Genomic DNA, 17,500 nt, shown 5'->3' on the forward strand with positions numbered 1-17,500 from the left:
TGTGTACAAGCTCGTAATGAGGGACGTGATCTTGCTCGTGAAGGTAATGAAATTATCCGTGAAGCTTGCAAATGGAGCCCTGAACTAGCTGCTGCTTGTGAGGTATGGAAAGAGATCAAATTCGAATTCAAAGCAGTGGATACCTTGGATATCTTGTAATCCAGTAATTCCCGTTCGTTCCCCTAATTGAAATTAAACTCGGCCCAATCTTTTACTAAAAGGATTGAGCCGAATAAAGAATGAGGATCCTATGTATTTGCATATATATTGCATATAATCAATATGTACATACCTTACCTATATAAACAAGATATAAATACAAGATAAGATCTCAGACCAGACTAAATAACTCAATGCTTCTATTGTTGGACCCTAATTAATCCTATGGATCCTTAGGATTGGTGGATCATTTTATATACCGTAGTTTCAGACCATAAATCAAGCCAAAGGTCACAACCCTTTCTACCTATCCTATATATTGTCCTTTTCATTCCGTGTTGTAATCGAAATTGATTATTCTAATCTATGAGTTTACGAGATTACGAGATTATACGAAAATGAATTCTTCATGGGGAGAACACATATTTCTCTTTCTCTTTTCGATGAGAATTTGTACACGACATTGGAGAAACCTCTCTTTCTATTTAGAATTCATGAAGAAAAGGTTCCATCAGATATAGTGAATTGATATCCCCAATTCCCGCAAAAAAGAATCATTTTTTTTTTTTCAATACTCACTCGTTATTAGTTAATGATCCTATCCTAGTGATTGGATCTATATGCTTATTCCGATAGTAAATGAAATAGTAAAATGATTATTCATCGAATGACTATTCATCTATTGTTATTTTATTGTATTTTCAAATAGGGGGCAGGAAGGCTCTATGGAAAAATGGCGGTTCAATTCGATGTTGTCTAACGAGGAGTTAGAACACAGGTGTGGGCTAAGTAAATCAATGAACAGTCTCGGTCGTGCTATTGGAAATACCAGTGGAAGTGAAGACCTCATTATAAATGATACGGATAAAAACATTCATAGTTGGAGTGATAGTGGCAGTTATAGTTGCAATAATGTTGATGATTTATTTGGTATCAGGGACATTTGGAGTTTCGTCTCTGATGACACTTTTTTAGTTAGGGATAGTAATGGGGACAGTTATTCCGTCTATTTTGATATTGAAAATCAGATTTTTGAGATTGACAATGATAGTTCTTTTCTGAGTGAACTAGAAAGTCCTTTTTCTAATTATCTGAATTCTAGTTATCTGAATAGTGGGTCTAAGAGTAACAATCGCTATTATGATCGTTACATGTATGATATTAAATATAGTTGGAATAATCACATTAATAGTTGCATTGATAGTTATCTTCATCCTGAAATCAGTATTGAGAGTTATATTTCAAGTAGTAGCGACAATTACGGTGACAGTTACATTTCTAGTTTCATTTGTAATGAAAGTGTAAGTGTTAGTGACAATGGGAGTTCAAGTATAAGAACTAGTGGTAATGGCAGCGATTTCAATATAAGAGGAAGATCTAATGATTTCGATATAAATAAAAAATACAGACATTTATGGGTTCAATGCGAAAATTGTTATGGATTAAATTATAAGAAATTTTTTAGGTCAAAAATGAATATTTGTGAACAATGTGGATATCATTTGAAAATGAGTAGTTCAGATAGAATCGAACTTTCGATTGATCCGGGCACTTGGGATCCTATGGATGAAGACATGGTCTCTATCGACCCCATTGAATTTCACTCGGAGGAGGAACCTTATAGAGATCGTATCGATTCTTATCAAAGAAAGACAGGTTTAACCGAGGCTGTTCAAACAGGCATAGGTCAACTAAATGGTATTCCCATAGCAATTGGGGTTATGGATTTTCAGTTCATGGGGGGTAGTATGGGATCCGTAGTAGGCGAGAAAATAACCCGTTTGATCGAGTATGCTACTAATGGATCTCTACCTATTATTATGGTGTGTGCTTCTGGAGGAGCACGCATGCAAGAAGGAAGTTTGAGCTTGATGCAAATGGCGAAAATATCTTCCGCTTCATATAATTATCAATCAAATAAAAAGTTATTCTATGTATCAATCCTTACATCTCCTACAACCGGTGGAGTGACAGCCAGTTTTGGTATGTTGGGAGATATCATTATTGCCGAGCCCAATGCCTACATTGCATTTGCGGGTAAAAGAGTAATTGAACAAACATTGAATAAGACAGTACCCGACGGTTCACAAGCGGCTGAGTATTCATTCCATAAGGGCTTATTCGATTCAATCGTACCACGTAATCCTTTAAAGGGTGTTCTGAGTGAATTATTTCAGCTACATGGTTTCTTTCCTTTGAATCAAAATTCAAGTAATGAAAACCTATAATAGAATAAAATAAATCGAATCGAAGTGTTGTATATTTCTATATCTCCCGAGAACCTCCATTTTTGACTTGACTATGAATTCCTGTTGGATCAGATTCTAACGAATTTTTGGGGAACTCATAATAAACCCCTTATTCTCCTTATTAAAATAAAAAGATAAGGACGGGAGAACAAGAATAATAAAGCGGATTATCATACGTATATTTCGTGTAGAAAGATGAATAGGTACATTTATTTAGTTCTACATTCCTTGAACTTATTATATACTTATAATACTTATAATAGATAGACTTATCATAAGATATCTTTTATAACAGGAGATATCTTTTATAACAGGTACAAATATTAAATCGAGGCACCTATTCTATGACAGATCTCAACTTACCCTCTATTTTTGTGCCTTTAGTGGGCCTAGTATTTCCGGCAATTGCAATGGCGTCTTTATCTCTTCATGTTCAAAAAAACAAGATTGTTTAGATCCGATGGGACTAAATCTCATCAATTTATTTCAACACTTGGACTTGGATCATAATACAGATACCTATTTAGTGGAATATGGTACGATATGTGGCTCCCCTCGAACACAAAAATAATACAAATAACAAATAAAAAGGAAAAGGCTGTTATGTTATGCATGCAGATACATGATCTATGGATAAATGCATGTATATGCGGGTATAGCTGTTTTAAAATAGATCGGCGGATATCTATATCTGAAATAGAAAGTAAATGTATCTATATGTTATGTAGATATACATAATGGGATCATATGAAGGGGATGTTATTATTTTATATCTAACCAATTCGATGAATTACTGCTAAGGGTTCACATCATAATAGTGCTAGTTGATGAGAGTTACTTCGGGAGCCAAAAAGGTAAAGTCAAATTCATTTGGCTTATTCTCTCAATTCCAATAGAATGCAACTGGATCTAGTATGAACTGGCGATCAGAACGTATATGGATAGAACTTATAACGGGGTCTCGAAAAACAAGTAATTTCTGCTGGGCCTTTATCCTTTTTTTAGGTTCGCTAGGATTCTTATTGGTTGGAACTTCCAGTTATCTTGGTAGGAATTTGATATCCTTATTCCCGTCTCAGCAAATAATTTTTTTTCCACAAGGGATCGTGATGTCTTTTTATGGGATCGCGGGTCTGTTCATTAGTTCCTATTTGTGGTGCACAATTTCGTGGAATGTGGGTAGTGGTTATGATCGATTCGATAGAAAAGAAGGGGTCGTGTGTATTTTTCGTTGGGGATTTCCTGGAATAAATCGTCGAATCTTCCTTCGATTTCTTATGAGAGATATCCAGTCGATCAGAATGGAAGTTAAAGAGGGCCTTTATTCCCGTCGTGTCCTTTATATGGAAATTAGAGGCCAGGGAGCTATCCCCTTGACTCGAACTGATGAGAATTTGACTCCACGAGAAATTGAACAAAAAGCTGCCGAATCGGCCTATTTCTTGCGTGTACCAATTGAAGTATTTTGAAATAAACTGTGATGAAGAATGAATGTTTTCTTTCTCAGTATGAGGGAAGGAGCTCAGGAATCCCCTTTTACTTTTAATATAAGCGAAGTTTCTTCGGAACGTTCATTCGAGCAAATCATGTTAGATTCTATTTCACCCGTTCTGTTGGTAATGCCGCTGTACTGTGGCCTATAGAATAAAGCAAGCAAGCAGGCATATATGGAACAACCATAATAAGAAGCAAGTTTTGTCCACCAAAACTATTTTTATGCATATGGAACTCAACTCAATTCTTTCATATTAGTAAGAAGTCCAATAAGTATGTATTCATCACACATATCAGAACATTTCGGAATACAGTACAGAATTCATCTTTTTAGGCCCAATATTTTGAATTGATACGTTAGATACAGATGGATCATCTCTCATAAATTATCTCCCTTTTGTCATTTGTCAATCGATCTTTCTTTTTATCTTATCCTCTCTTTTGCTCCTTGATGGCCAAACGATTGGATCTTTCATAACCATCCAATTTCTCTCTCCTTTTGCCACTCCTTTCGGATTTCATCATCAATATTCTTCAAAAATATCCCTTCAATTATTCCTGGGCTGTGGGTAGCCAGCCAAACATTTCGAAATAATTGATTGATCGAGGGGGAGTTTTTTTGTCTCAAAATCCGAATAATATTCATTACTTCAAGTGGTTGCATTCATCGAAAGGAACAAATGAAGATGCAATTGGTTCGAATTTGACCATGGGATATCTGGAAACAATATTTGATTATTTCTTTCATTTGAAATGGGCCCTTATTTTTTCATTTCATTTTTATTTGATTCTATTTCTATATTCTTTCCAGATCCAAGGACTAAACAATGAAAAAAAAAAAGTGCCAAAAAAGAAAAAAGCATTGACTCCCCTCCCATATCTTGCATCTATAGTCTTTTTGCCCTGGTGGATCTCTCTCTCATTTAATAAAAGTCTGGAACCTTGGGTTACTCATTGGTGGAATACCAGGCAATCCGAAACTTTTTTGAATGATATTCAAGAAAATAACGTTCTAGAAAGATTCATAGAATTAGAAGAACTATTCCTGTTGGACGAAATGATAAAGGACTACCAGGAGACACAGATACAAAAGTTTCGTATAGGAATCCACAAAGAAACGATACAATTGATCAAAATGCACAATGAAGATCATATCCATATCATTTTGGATTTCTCGGCAAATATAATCTGTTTCGCTATTCTAAGCGGTTATTCTATTCTGGGTAATGAAGAACTTCTCTCTTTTGAATTCTTGGGTTCAGGAATTCCTCTATAACTTAAGTGACACAATAAAAGCTTTTTCTATTCTTTTATTAACTGATTTATGTATCGGATTCCACTCGCCTTATGGTTGGGAACTAATGATTGGCTCGATCTACAAAGATTTTGGATTTTCCCATAACGATCAAATTATATCTGGTCTTGTTTCTACCTTTCCAGTCATTCTAGATACAATTTTGAAATATTGGATCTTCCATTATTTAAATCGTGTATCTCCTTCACTTGTAGTCATTTATCATTCAATGAATGAATGAAGAACTCATTTGATCCGCTGATATCAATCAAATAATCCCACTCTTTATACTTTTACCCGTCCAGGGAATTCGATTCCTCCTATATTCCAGTACAATTATTCCAGTACAATATCAGAATCGTGGATAGGGAACTATACTATACTAACTATATTAGCTACCTACCTAATTTATTGTAGAAATTTCCGGGATCAATGATTGGACCATGCAAAATAGAAATACCTTTTCTTGGGTAAAGGAACAAATGACTCGATTCATTTCCGTATCGATCATGATATATGTAATAACTAGGACATCTATTTCAAATGCATATCCTATTTTTGCGCAGCAGGGTTATGAAAATCCACGAGAAGCAACTGGGCGTATTGTATGTGCCAATTGCCATTTAGCTAATAAACCCGTGGATATTGAGGTTCCACAAGCTGTGCTTCCTGATACTGTATTTGAAGCAGTTGTTAGAATCCCTTATGATATGCAACTGAAACAAGTTCTTGCTAATGGTAAAAAGGGGTCTTTGAATGTGGGGGCTGTTCTTATTTTACCCGATGGATTCGAATTAGCTCCCCCCGCCCCGATCGTATTTCTCCCGAGATGAAAGAAAAGATAGGCACTCTGTCTTTTCAGAGTTATCGCCCCACTAAAAAAAATATTCTTGTGATAGGTCCTGTTCCTGGTCAGAAATATAGTGAAATCGTCTTTCCCATTCTTTCTCCGGACCCTGCTACTAAGAAAGACGTTAACTTCTTAAAATATCCTATATACGTAGGTGGGAACAGGGGAAGGGGCCAGATTTATCCCGATGGGGGTAAGAGTAACAATACAGTCTATAATGCTACAGGAGCGGGTATAGTAAGCAGAATAGTACGTAAAGAAAAAGGGGGGTATGAAATAACCATAGCTGATGCATCGGATGGACACCAAGTAATTGATATTATACCTCCAGGACCGGAACTTCTTGTTTCAGAGGGTGAATCTATCAAGCTTGATCAACCATTAACGAGTAATCCTAATGTGGGTGGATTTGGTCAGGGAGATGCAGAAATAGTACTTCAAGATCCATTACGTGTCCAAGGGTTGTTGTTCTTTTTGGTATCTGTTATTCTGGCACAAATCTTTTTGGTTCTTAAAAAGAAACAGTTTGAGAAGGTTCAATTGTCCGAAATGAATTTCTAGATACATGGATCCATCAAATTGGTAAAAAGAGACGAACTATTGTTGATCGATGCAATTATGTATGATCAAAAAAATAATGAAAAGCTTTTTTCTTTATACTGTTTTTCGGCGAGATGTCAGGAATTGTTTGTGCCCCGTTCCTAGTAATAATATGTATATTCTGAAGAAGGCTACTTGACATTTTTTTTTTTTCAAAAAAAAATTGGAGTGGTGTGACTATGCCAGGCCTCTTAATCCCAGATTATAAATGCCATGTAATGCATCAATAGTTTTTGATTCTATTGTACCTAATAGAATCGAATTCTATTAGATAATAGGCAAGGAAGAAAATAAATGGCAAGGAATAAATGAAAGTAACAAATGATTCTAGGAGGGATTGCTCGTCTTACTAATCTTCCACACAAGAAAAGGAATTTTTCACCCTTTTCCTGTGTGGAAATAATAATGATTCTTGATCCTGTTCGTTAAAGATTACGATTTTCTTTTCCAGGACTATTATAACCTCTTTCTTTAGATTCATAAGCAGTAGTGGACAAACAAAAAAAAAGGGGGGGGCGGGGGGAATCACTCATTGAGCAAATAGAACTTCTTCAATGAACTTATAAAAAAAAAAAAAGCAAATTTTCGCTGTGATGAGATAATCAATAAGGATTTGGATATGTGCAAAAATCCAAGATTTTCACTTTTTTTTTTTCACCACACTCGGGCATTAAATTAAGTGTCTTTTGCTTGAAATTTTATTATGGAGTAAGGTTCATTTCCATACTAATTGGAATTGATTTGAAGAATGTCTCATCTGTAGAAATCCATATTGTGTCATCCATAAAATCGATTGATTCCTTCTTTCTTCTTGCTTCGGAAGAGTCCGTCCATACTATAGAGGAACAGATACTATGACAATCAAGGGATTAAATTCTTCAAAAACATCATTAGAAACAAAGGAATGGGGTGGTTTTAAACATCGGATCGAAGCAAAGGATCCGTTTTGTCATTTCTACGAATCAAATATTCTTCTTTTGTTGACTGAATGAATTTCCAACCTTTATGTTATGAAATGGATCAAAGTCTCGCTGGAAGAGTAAGAACTCAACAGGACCTTACCCCTCTTTGTTTTGTCTGATTCGAGGGGTAAGGTCCTGTTGAGTTCTTACTTTTTCATGTCCACAATCCGGTTCTCATCCGATCACTATAGGGATGAGCCCAATCCGGAGTATGAACCGTAAAAGAAAATACCTATTGAACCAATCACAGGAATACCAGTTACAGTACCTATCAGCCAAAGAGGAATCCTTCCAGTAGTATCGGCCATTTACCCCGCTTCCCTCCACATTTCATCAAGTGGTCATGCTAGAGACATAAACAGTCATGGATAATTATGAGGATGATATCCTCCGAATGGGATAAGAGAATTCCTACTATTCTCTTTCTTTCTCTCAATTGAAGAAATAATTGGAAAATAAAACAGCAAGTACAAAAATGAGTAATAACCTCCCAGTAGAGGCTGGTACGATTCAATTCAACATTTTGTTCGTTCGGGTTTGATTGTGTCGTAGCTCTATAATTCAGATTAGGTTTATCGTTGGATGAACTGCATTGCTGATATTGACCCCAAAAAAGAAACGGTAGGTACAGCCAGTCCGTGAACGGCCAACCAGCGCACTGTAAAAATTGGATAGGTTCGATCTATGGTCATTGAGGCCTCCTAAAGGATCTACTAAATTCATCGAGTTGTTCCAAAGGGTCAAAACGGCCAGTTATTAATGGAATCCCCTGTCGGCTCTCTGTGAAATACTCGTTTGGCCGAGGGCTTCCAAACACATCATAAGCTAAACCCGTGCTGACGAATAACCAACCCGCAATGAATAGGGAAGGTATAGTAATACTATGAATAACCCAGTATCGAATACTGGTGATAATATCAGCAAAAGAACGTTCTCCCGTGCTTCCAGACATGCTGAGCTCCACATATTCTTGTACAGTCAAAGGGGGATCGATTCCTTGAAAGATGGGATCAGTAAATGGAAAACTACTGATATTTCATCTTTGTGAGATCGTCAATATTGTACCGAAGGTGTATTTAGAGTATACCGAATCAGTATAGCTATCCTTCCTCTGACACAGCAACGCAGTTTCAATCAGTATCGAAAAGAAATGGTACATAATTCCCCTTTTCCTTTCTTGTTACTTGTCTATGCGGAACCGCGTGTCATTCAATCAAAAATTGATCAAATTTCTGTAGTATAGGGTTTCAAGTATTGGCTTTGGACTAGAAACTGAAGTTCTTAGTAAAGTTTGAGTCAACGGGTTCTAGTTCTAATAATTAATGAACGAGATTATCATATTCCACACAATTCAATTAGATGCAAAATATAGAAATCCCCTCTCATGGTTGTAGAAAAGATATTTTTCTTTTTTTCTAATCCTTTCATTTCAAGTAATTGGTTGGTTCTACAGTAGTAGATAGTATTCGATGAAAGAAAGAGAAGAAACAATAAATAGTTTGAACAATCAATATTCGTGATGCAACCATTACTGGATTAGATCCAAAGGTTCCTTCTTGACCTAGCTACAAGGATGGAACTCCATGATATGGAAAGACAGACTGTGGAACCTAAAAGGATAATAGGAATTGATAAATTGAAAAAGAAAAGAAATAAATGGTCAAAATGGAAATTCTTTTGAATCCAATTCTTTTATTCTATAGTTATTCAAAGATAATTTCATTTTTGAATGAAGTTACACGACACAGTTCTTCTGACTATTACTTTACTCACGAGTTGCTCAATGAATCTGTTGATTTGAAATCCCGACATTGGTAGATGTCACAGATGATAAATCAATCTTTTTTTTTTTTCTACCTCTGCTACTCTATCTTTGTCAGTGCCGTCTATAATGACTGATGAATCAAGAACTTTCAATTGGAACTGATTCTGTCAATTGGTATTTTTTCTGATCATCACATCTCGCAAAAATTGAAACTTAGGTAAGTGCTTTATAAACATATGTAAAAAAAAAAGAACGTATCTCATTTAGCTCCTTCATGCCCACTATAACTAGTTATTTCGGTTTTCTACTAGCTGCTTCAACTATAACCCCAGCTCTATTGATTGGTCTGAGCAAGATACGACTTATTTGAAATTAATTGAATGAATAATTCATCAAATAAATAGTTCTGTGAGATTTCAGGTATTCGATAGTTCCTTCCCGCGTTAATTACCAATTCTTGATCATTGAGATTCATGGGTGATTCGGAGTAATATTTAGGGATAGATATTACCTCTATTTTTACCCTTTCCAACAAATTGAAATGATTGAAGTTTTTCTATTTGGAATCGTCTTAGGTCTAATTCCTATTACTTTGGCCGGATTATTCGTAACTGCATATTTACAATACAGACGCGGAGATCAGTTGGACCTTTGATTGAGTAACATCTCTTTTTTGATTGACCTCCTTCTTAAGCTGCAGGAGGTCAAATTCAGGTTGCAGTTCAAGTTAGTAAAGTTATTTTATTGTGATTCAACATTACAAAAACAGAATCACGCTCTGTAGGATTTGAACCTACGACATCGGGTTTTGGAGACCCACGTTCTACCGAACTGAACTAAGAGCGCTTTCTTATGACAGGAAGATACAACTGTAAAGAAAGGGATTCTTTTTGTACCCCCAATACACCTTGCATGCATGTAGTATCATAAAATGCAAAATTATGTCCAGTCCAGTCCAATTTGAATCGATCTCAACTGATCCCTCGTTACTGCCCATAGGAGAAGTAATAGGTAGGGATGACAGGATTTGAACCCGTGACATTTTGTACCCAAAACAAACGCGCTACCAAGCTGCGCTACATCCCTTTCAATTGTTGTACAGTTTCATTGTAGGGAATCCTTGTCTTGTTTTCCACATCGTTATTTCCTAATATCTAGAGACAATTTCTCTTGCCATTTCTTCTTTTTGATTTCATATAATCAAAGAATTATATACATATGAAACCTAACGTATAAAAAAATGAATATTTATCGGTAATGCTCAGTAAGAAAGGGTCATCTTTTTCTGTTTTAGGGACAAGTAGATCTAATCCACCGGATTATTGTACATATTCATTTTCATTTTAGTTCGGGATTAGGGATTTCGTGTACAAATACAAGTGATCTTTAGCTACAGATACATCTGATCATATATGTATTCCAATAAAGAAGGAGGATTTTCAATGCGAGATATAAAAACATATCTCTCCGTGGCACCTGTGCTAACTACGCTATGGTTCGGGTCTTTAGCAGGTCTATTGATAGAGATCAATCGTTTATTCCCAGATGCGTTGACATTCCCCTTTTTTTCATTCTAGTTATTGACATGGGAAGGGGTGAAGAAGATTAGAGATACAACAAATTCTCTGTGACTAATCCACCCTTTTGAATTTTTTTTTTAAGTTGTTTAGGAAGGAAAGAGAAAGAAAAGTGGATTAAACCTCAGCGAAACTCGGGCTCAGCATAGAATTAATAGAGGGAGAACAGAAATAGAAATGTGGGTCTAGGACAGGCTGTTCAAGAGCATACAAGATAGTAAATGAAATACTGACTGGATTAGAAATAATGGATAGTTAGAAATAATTGTATTACTTATTATTACTCTATTGATTGCAGCGAAATCTTTCATAATTGGATTTCGAGTTATCAGTTAGCAACTTCTATTTATTTTTCCTTCTTTTCGTATTCTTCGATTCAGATCGAAAATAGAAGAGTGGAGGAATCCAAAATCCAAAGGAGGTTCATGGCCAAGGGTAAAGATGTCAGAATAAGAGTTATTTTGGAATGTACCAGTTGTGTCCGAAATGATTTAAATAAGGAATCGCGGGGCATTTCCAGATATATTACTCAAAAGAATCGACACAATACGCCTAGTCGATTGGACTTGAGAAAATTCTGTCCTTATTGTTACAAGCATACGATTCATGGGGAGATAAAGAAATAGATCGAACAGAATAGAATGTCTGTTCCACCCTTCCAAGGAACAGGACAAAATTACATATAGATAGATATATAAAATATAAACAAATCAAGTACTATTACTATTTCGGTCGGATCCGAAACCGAAATGAATGAAGAAATAAGATTTTAGAGATAAGGAATAAATCATGGATAAATCCAAGCGACCCTTTCGTAAATCCAAGCGATCTTTTCGTAGGCGTTTGCCCCCAATTGGATCGGGGGATCGAATTGATTATAGAAATATGAGTTTAATTAGTCGATTTATTAGTGAACAAGGAAAAATATTATCTAGACGAGTGAATAGATTGACCTTGAAACAACAACGATTAATTACTATTGCTATAAAACAAGCTCGTATTTATCTTCGTTACCTTTTCTTAATAATGAGAAACAATTTGAAAGAACCGAGTCGACCCCTAGAACTGCTGGTCCTAAAACCAGAAATAAATAGGCCTACTTCTCAATTGAATCAAAACTCTAATTGGAATTCAAACTCAGATTGAGGTTTTGTTCGAAAAAGCCGAGATACTTGATTGTCGCGTCGTAAGAAAAAAAAAAAAAGAATGAATGGGGAAGAAAAAATATTTTTTTTATTGAAAAGTGTTCGTTCATTTCTAATATTTATCATATTCATTTCTACTCTACCTTCCCGAGTTCATTCTCCGGGGAACTCCGTTTAAATCATTTCGGTGAATTCGTTCCAGTCGCCTTATTTGATAATCTCATTTGAAATCATGTAAATGCAATTCCTATTTGATATAGCTATTTGTGCAAGTATTTTACGATTAAGAAGCAACTGCCTCTTGTACAGATCGTGCATTAATCGACTATAACTATAGGATACCCCATTTTCACGAGTTACTGCATTTATCCGAGTGATCCACAAACGACGAAAATCTCTCTTTTGCCTGCATCTATCCCGATGACTGGAAACCAAAGCTCTCATTTTCTGTTGAGTAGTAGTTCGAGTAAGTCTTGAATGAGCCCCTCGAAAGGTTGATGCAAATAAACGAATTTTTGTTCGACGTCTCCGAGCTATATATCCCCGCCTAACTCTGGTCATTGAATCAAATGAAACCTTGATGAATAACTAATTGATTTCTTTTCTTTCAGTCATTCTTTTCCCCTCCCCTAGTTTATTAGTAACAAAACGGATTCTTCCGATGTATAAAATAAAAATTCCAATGGCTTTTGCTACTATGACCTTCCCAACCACGATTTTTGATTTCTTCCAGGCATTTCACCTCGGAATAAGAAATTGTACCGATATTAGATATAAAATATCTAGTAAATAGGTAGTAATAAATAGAGAAAAATGGAGAAATAAATAAATAGTGGCTTCCATCGTTTCTATGATTACTTCTTAAACGGTGAGGTCCTCTCTATACACCGGAGCTCCTTCCCCCATTTAATCAATGTTATTAGTAACTTGTACAGTTCACACTCTTTGGCTCTACCATAAAATTATCCAGTATATAGGTCTTTTCACAATGAGATCCATCCATACAGTGACGGCATTTAATTATGAAGGTTGGCTAGGTAGCTAACCTGTTAGTCCGTTCTTGCAAGAGTAGAAGCATAATCTTTCTGCTTTTAAAATACTATTTTCCCCGCTTAATGGATAACCATTTGCTACCAATGGGGAATTGATTTTCATCTCAAATCGAGGTGATTGGATTTGCACCAATGGAAACCATAAATTCCATACACAATAGAGGTATATGATAGATCTTTATTTTGAGATAGTGAATGGAATGGAGTTCTTCCATTCTATCCTACTCATTGGTACTGGTCATTGATACTGGAAAAATCGTCTCATTTGTTCCAGATCATGATCTGAACGAGTCGCACATACACCCTAGTACATGTTCCTCGACGCTGAGGACATCCTCGAAGGGCAGGGGATTTCGTGACATTTTTGATTGGCTGTCTTGTGTTTCTAATAAGTTGTTTAATAGTTGGCATGCTGAATCGTATACAGAATGGGCTGGTTTAGATCGATCCTAACCGGATGATTATGAATTACTTCCATTTCATATAATATTTTACCAGGTTAAGAAGATAAAATATCAAATCACGGCTCATTCGAATTATGGTTCGAAATGGAATCAAGAATTTATGTGAAATCCCCGGTATTTTCGACCGCGACAACATCAACAATGCCATGGGCTTGGGCTTCTGTTGCTGACATAAAAACATCCCTTTCCATGTCTTCGGATATAACCCATAAAGGCTTGCCGGTTCTTTGTACATAAACCCTTGTGAGGTTTCGCGGAGTTTCAGTAGTTCTTCCGCTTCCAGGATAAATTCTCCTGTGGGTGCCTCATAAAAAGAACTAGCAGGTTGGTGGATCATAACCCTGATGATATAACATAATGAACGGTTCCTCTATCTCGCACGATCGGTCGAAGGGAAGGGATAAAGAATAACAAGAATAAAAAGATAGAATTAGAATTGAACAACCGTACAGGCATCTTTTATGCATTGCATACGGCTCCGCAATGGAATTTCCTTTTCCCTTCCATCGAAGAAAGAGACAAATAGAATCCATCAGACCCAGATCGTTGAATGATCCATTTACCATCTTTCCTTTCGGAGGAGTCAAAAAATACTATGATGGTTCCGTTGCTTTATATATTTATCTCGTCTGTGATTCAGCAATCCCAAAGTTTCTTATGATCCGATCAAATAAGGAAAAAATGATCTTTTTTTTTTTCATTTTCGTACTCTTTCATAACATAAATATCGGAAAGAGGCTTCTGGTGTGAAAGCAAAAAAAAGGTTTGTGACGCTGAAATGGACCCCCGATACATAAGATCAAATCGTAAATAACCTTTGTTTCATACTACTATCTCGATATATAATCTCATGTTATGTTATGAAAAAAAAATAATAGTTTGCTCATATCGAACTCGAAGTGCCATGCTATTATTACTTATTATTCATATTCCATATGGCGAAGGCATAGTCTTCTTTTTTTTTTCTCAAATAAAAAAAAACTCATTGGCGCCAAGCGTGAGGGAATGCTAGACGTTTGGTAATTTCTCCTCCGACTAGGAGAAAAGATCCCATTGAAGCGGCTAATCCCATGCATATTGTATGTATGTCTGGTGGCACAAATTGCATAGTATCATAAATAGCTATTCCTGGTATTACCCATCCGCCGGGAGAGTTTATAAACAAATACAGATCCCTGGTATCATCCTCTATACTGAGATATACCATGAGACCAACAAGTTGATTCGAGATCTCGCTATCAACCTCTTGTCCTAAAAAAAGTAATCTTTCTCGATGAAGTCGGTTGATTAGGACAAAATTGTATCCCTTAGGAACCGCACACGCACCTTTGGATGCATACGGTTCAAAAATCAAAATTGCGAAAAAAAAAAAAGAATTCATTGAACTTATCGAACTAACCCCTCATTGATGTATTCTTTCATCGAGATCCAAATCACGATGTAATTTTCTTGTTCCTAAATGGGCCTCTTCAATTCTTTTAGGTTTATGCTCTACTCCGGGTAAAGATCTGCCGAATTCTATTTGCACATATAGGACAAATGATCACAGTACCGCTTCTTTTTGTTCCGACTTCTTTTTTTTTTTCAATTTCGTTTTCATGTTCATGCCTTCCGCCAAATATTCGACTAATCATATTATTCCATTAATTGGTAGTTTTAGAGGTATAAATAGGGATCATTTATGATACGAGTAGTAATCATACATAGATTACCAATTTGGTATTTTTTGAACGGAGCCTGGATACTTCATTTTATTGGTCCAAGCCAACCATAAATTCTTCTAATTGAGAATATTGATCCCCAACCAACAAATAAATTGATCTAATTGCATTGCACTTCACGCTCCGAATTGAATTATTGATGGTTTAATCAATCTTTCTTGGGTGAAACAGAGGATATCTCGATCGGGGGAGAGAACGGGGAAATCCCATATGACCCAATATGTCTGACAAGTCGCACTATACGTCAACCCAAACTGCATCTTCCTCTCCAGGACTCCGAAAAGGTACTTTTGGAACACCAATAGGCATAAAATGAAAGAAAAATTAAGTACTCTATTTCACTTTGATGTGGAAACGTAACAATGGGTTTATTGTCTTCATAATATTGTCGTTTATCGTATTTTATCCATAGATTGGAAGGTTCATGGAGAAGACGGGTTGAATAAAGGAAAATTCGTACAAATGGATCGTTCGAAGGATGAACAAGTATCTATGCATTCGCTCACAAAAATAGGATCAATCCCCCCATTGCGTATTGGTACTTATCGAGTATAGAATAGATCTGCTTCTCTTTGTTCCTACGAACAGAATTGTTAAATTATTACCAATGGAACGGAATAAATATTAACTCTTGCTTTGAGATAATCCACTGAAAAGGCGAGGTCCATAGCATCAATCAGTCTTTTCCAATGTGATAAAGTTACATAGTGTCTATTTTTTCTTTGATAAAATAAGGGGTATTTCCATGGGTTTGCCTTGGTATCGTGTTCATACCGTCGTATTGAATGATCCCGGTCGGTTACTTTCTGTCCATATAATGCATACAGCTCTAGTTTCTGGTTGGGCCGGTTCGATGGCTCTATACGAATTAGCCGTTTTTGATCCCTCTGATCCCGTCCTTGATCCAATGTGGAGACAAGGTATGTTCGTTATACCCTTCATGACTCGTTTAGGGATAACCAATTCATGGGGTGGTTGGAGTATCACAGGAGGAACTATAACGAATCCGGGTATTTGGAGTTACGAAGGTGTGGCTGGGGCACATATTGTGTTTTCTGGCTTGTGCTTCTTAGCAGCCATCTGGCATTGGGTGTATTGGGACCTAGAAATATTCTGTGATGAACGTACGGGAAAACCCTCTTTGGATTTGCCCAAGATCTTTGGAATTCATTTATTTCTCTCAGGGGTGGCTTGCTTTGGGTTTGGCGCATTTCATGTAACAGGCTTGTATGGTCCTGGAATATGGGTGTCCGATCCTTATGGTCTAACCGGAAAAGTACAATCTGTAAATCCAGCGTGGGGCGCAGAAGGTTTTGATCCTTTTGTTCCGGGAGGAATAGCCTCTCATCATATTGCAGCGGGGACATTGGGGATATTGGCGGGACTATTCCATCTTAGTGTCCGCCCGCCCCAACGTTTATACAAAGGATTACGTATGGGCAATATTGAAACTGTACTTTCTAGTAGTATCGCTGCTGTCTTTTTTGCAGCTTTCGTCGTTGCTGGAACTATGTGGTATGGTTCAGCAACTACTCCCATAGAATTATTTGGTCCCACTCGTTATCAGTGGGATCAGGGATACTTCCAGCAAGAAATATATCGAAGAGTTGGAGCCGGGCTAGCCGAAAATCTGAGTTTATCGGAAGCTTGGTCTAAAATTCCCGAAAAATTAGCTTTTTATGATTACATCGGTAATAATCCGGCGAAGGGGGGATTATTCAGAGCAGGCTCAATGGACAATGGGGATGGAATAGCTGTTGGATGGTTAGGACACCCCATCTTTAGAGATAAAGAGGGGCATGAGCTTTTTGTACGTCGTATGCCTACTTTTTTTGAAACATTTCCGGTGGTTTTGGTAGACGGAGACGGAATTGTGAGAGCGGATGTTCCTTTTAGAAGGGCAGAATCGAAGTATAGTGTCGAACAAGTAGGTGTAACTGTTGAGTTCTATGGTGGCGAACTCAATGGGGTCAGTTATGGCGATCCTGCTACTGTGAAAAAATATGCTAGACGTGCCCAATTGGGTGAAATTTTTGAATTAGATCGTGCTACTTTGAAATCCGATGGTGTTTTTCGTAGCAGTCCAAGGGGTTGGTTTACTTTTGGACATGCTACGTTTGCTTTGCTCTTCTTTTTCGGACACATTTGGCATGGGGCTAGAACCTTGT

At 36.7% G+C, this 17,500-nt stretch overlaps 2 non-coding genes across 2 annotated transcripts; both read right to left on the reverse strand.

The window, feature by feature from the left end:
- Positions 1 to 10,145: 10,145 nt before the first annotated feature.
- TRNAW-CCA (transfer RNA tryptophan (anticodon CCA)) lies at positions 10,146 to 10,219 on the reverse strand. The gene has a single exon. It is a non-coding gene; the product is annotated as a tRNA-Trp (tRNA).
- A 166-nt stretch (positions 10,220 to 10,385) lies between these two features.
- On the reverse strand, positions 10,386 to 10,459 carry TRNAP-UGG (transfer RNA proline (anticodon UGG)). The gene has a single exon. It is a non-coding gene; the product is annotated as a tRNA-Pro (tRNA).
- Positions 10,460 to 17,500: the final 7,041 nt, after the last annotated feature.

This window comes from Tasmannia lanceolata, unplaced genomic scaffold (assembly GCF_043159265.1).
Source record: "Tasmannia lanceolata isolate RefF3 unplaced genomic scaffold, GAP_Taslan_0.1 ptg000874l, whole genome shotgun sequence".
NCBI lineage: Eukaryota > Viridiplantae > Streptophyta > Magnoliopsida > Canellales > Winteraceae > Tasmannia > Tasmannia lanceolata.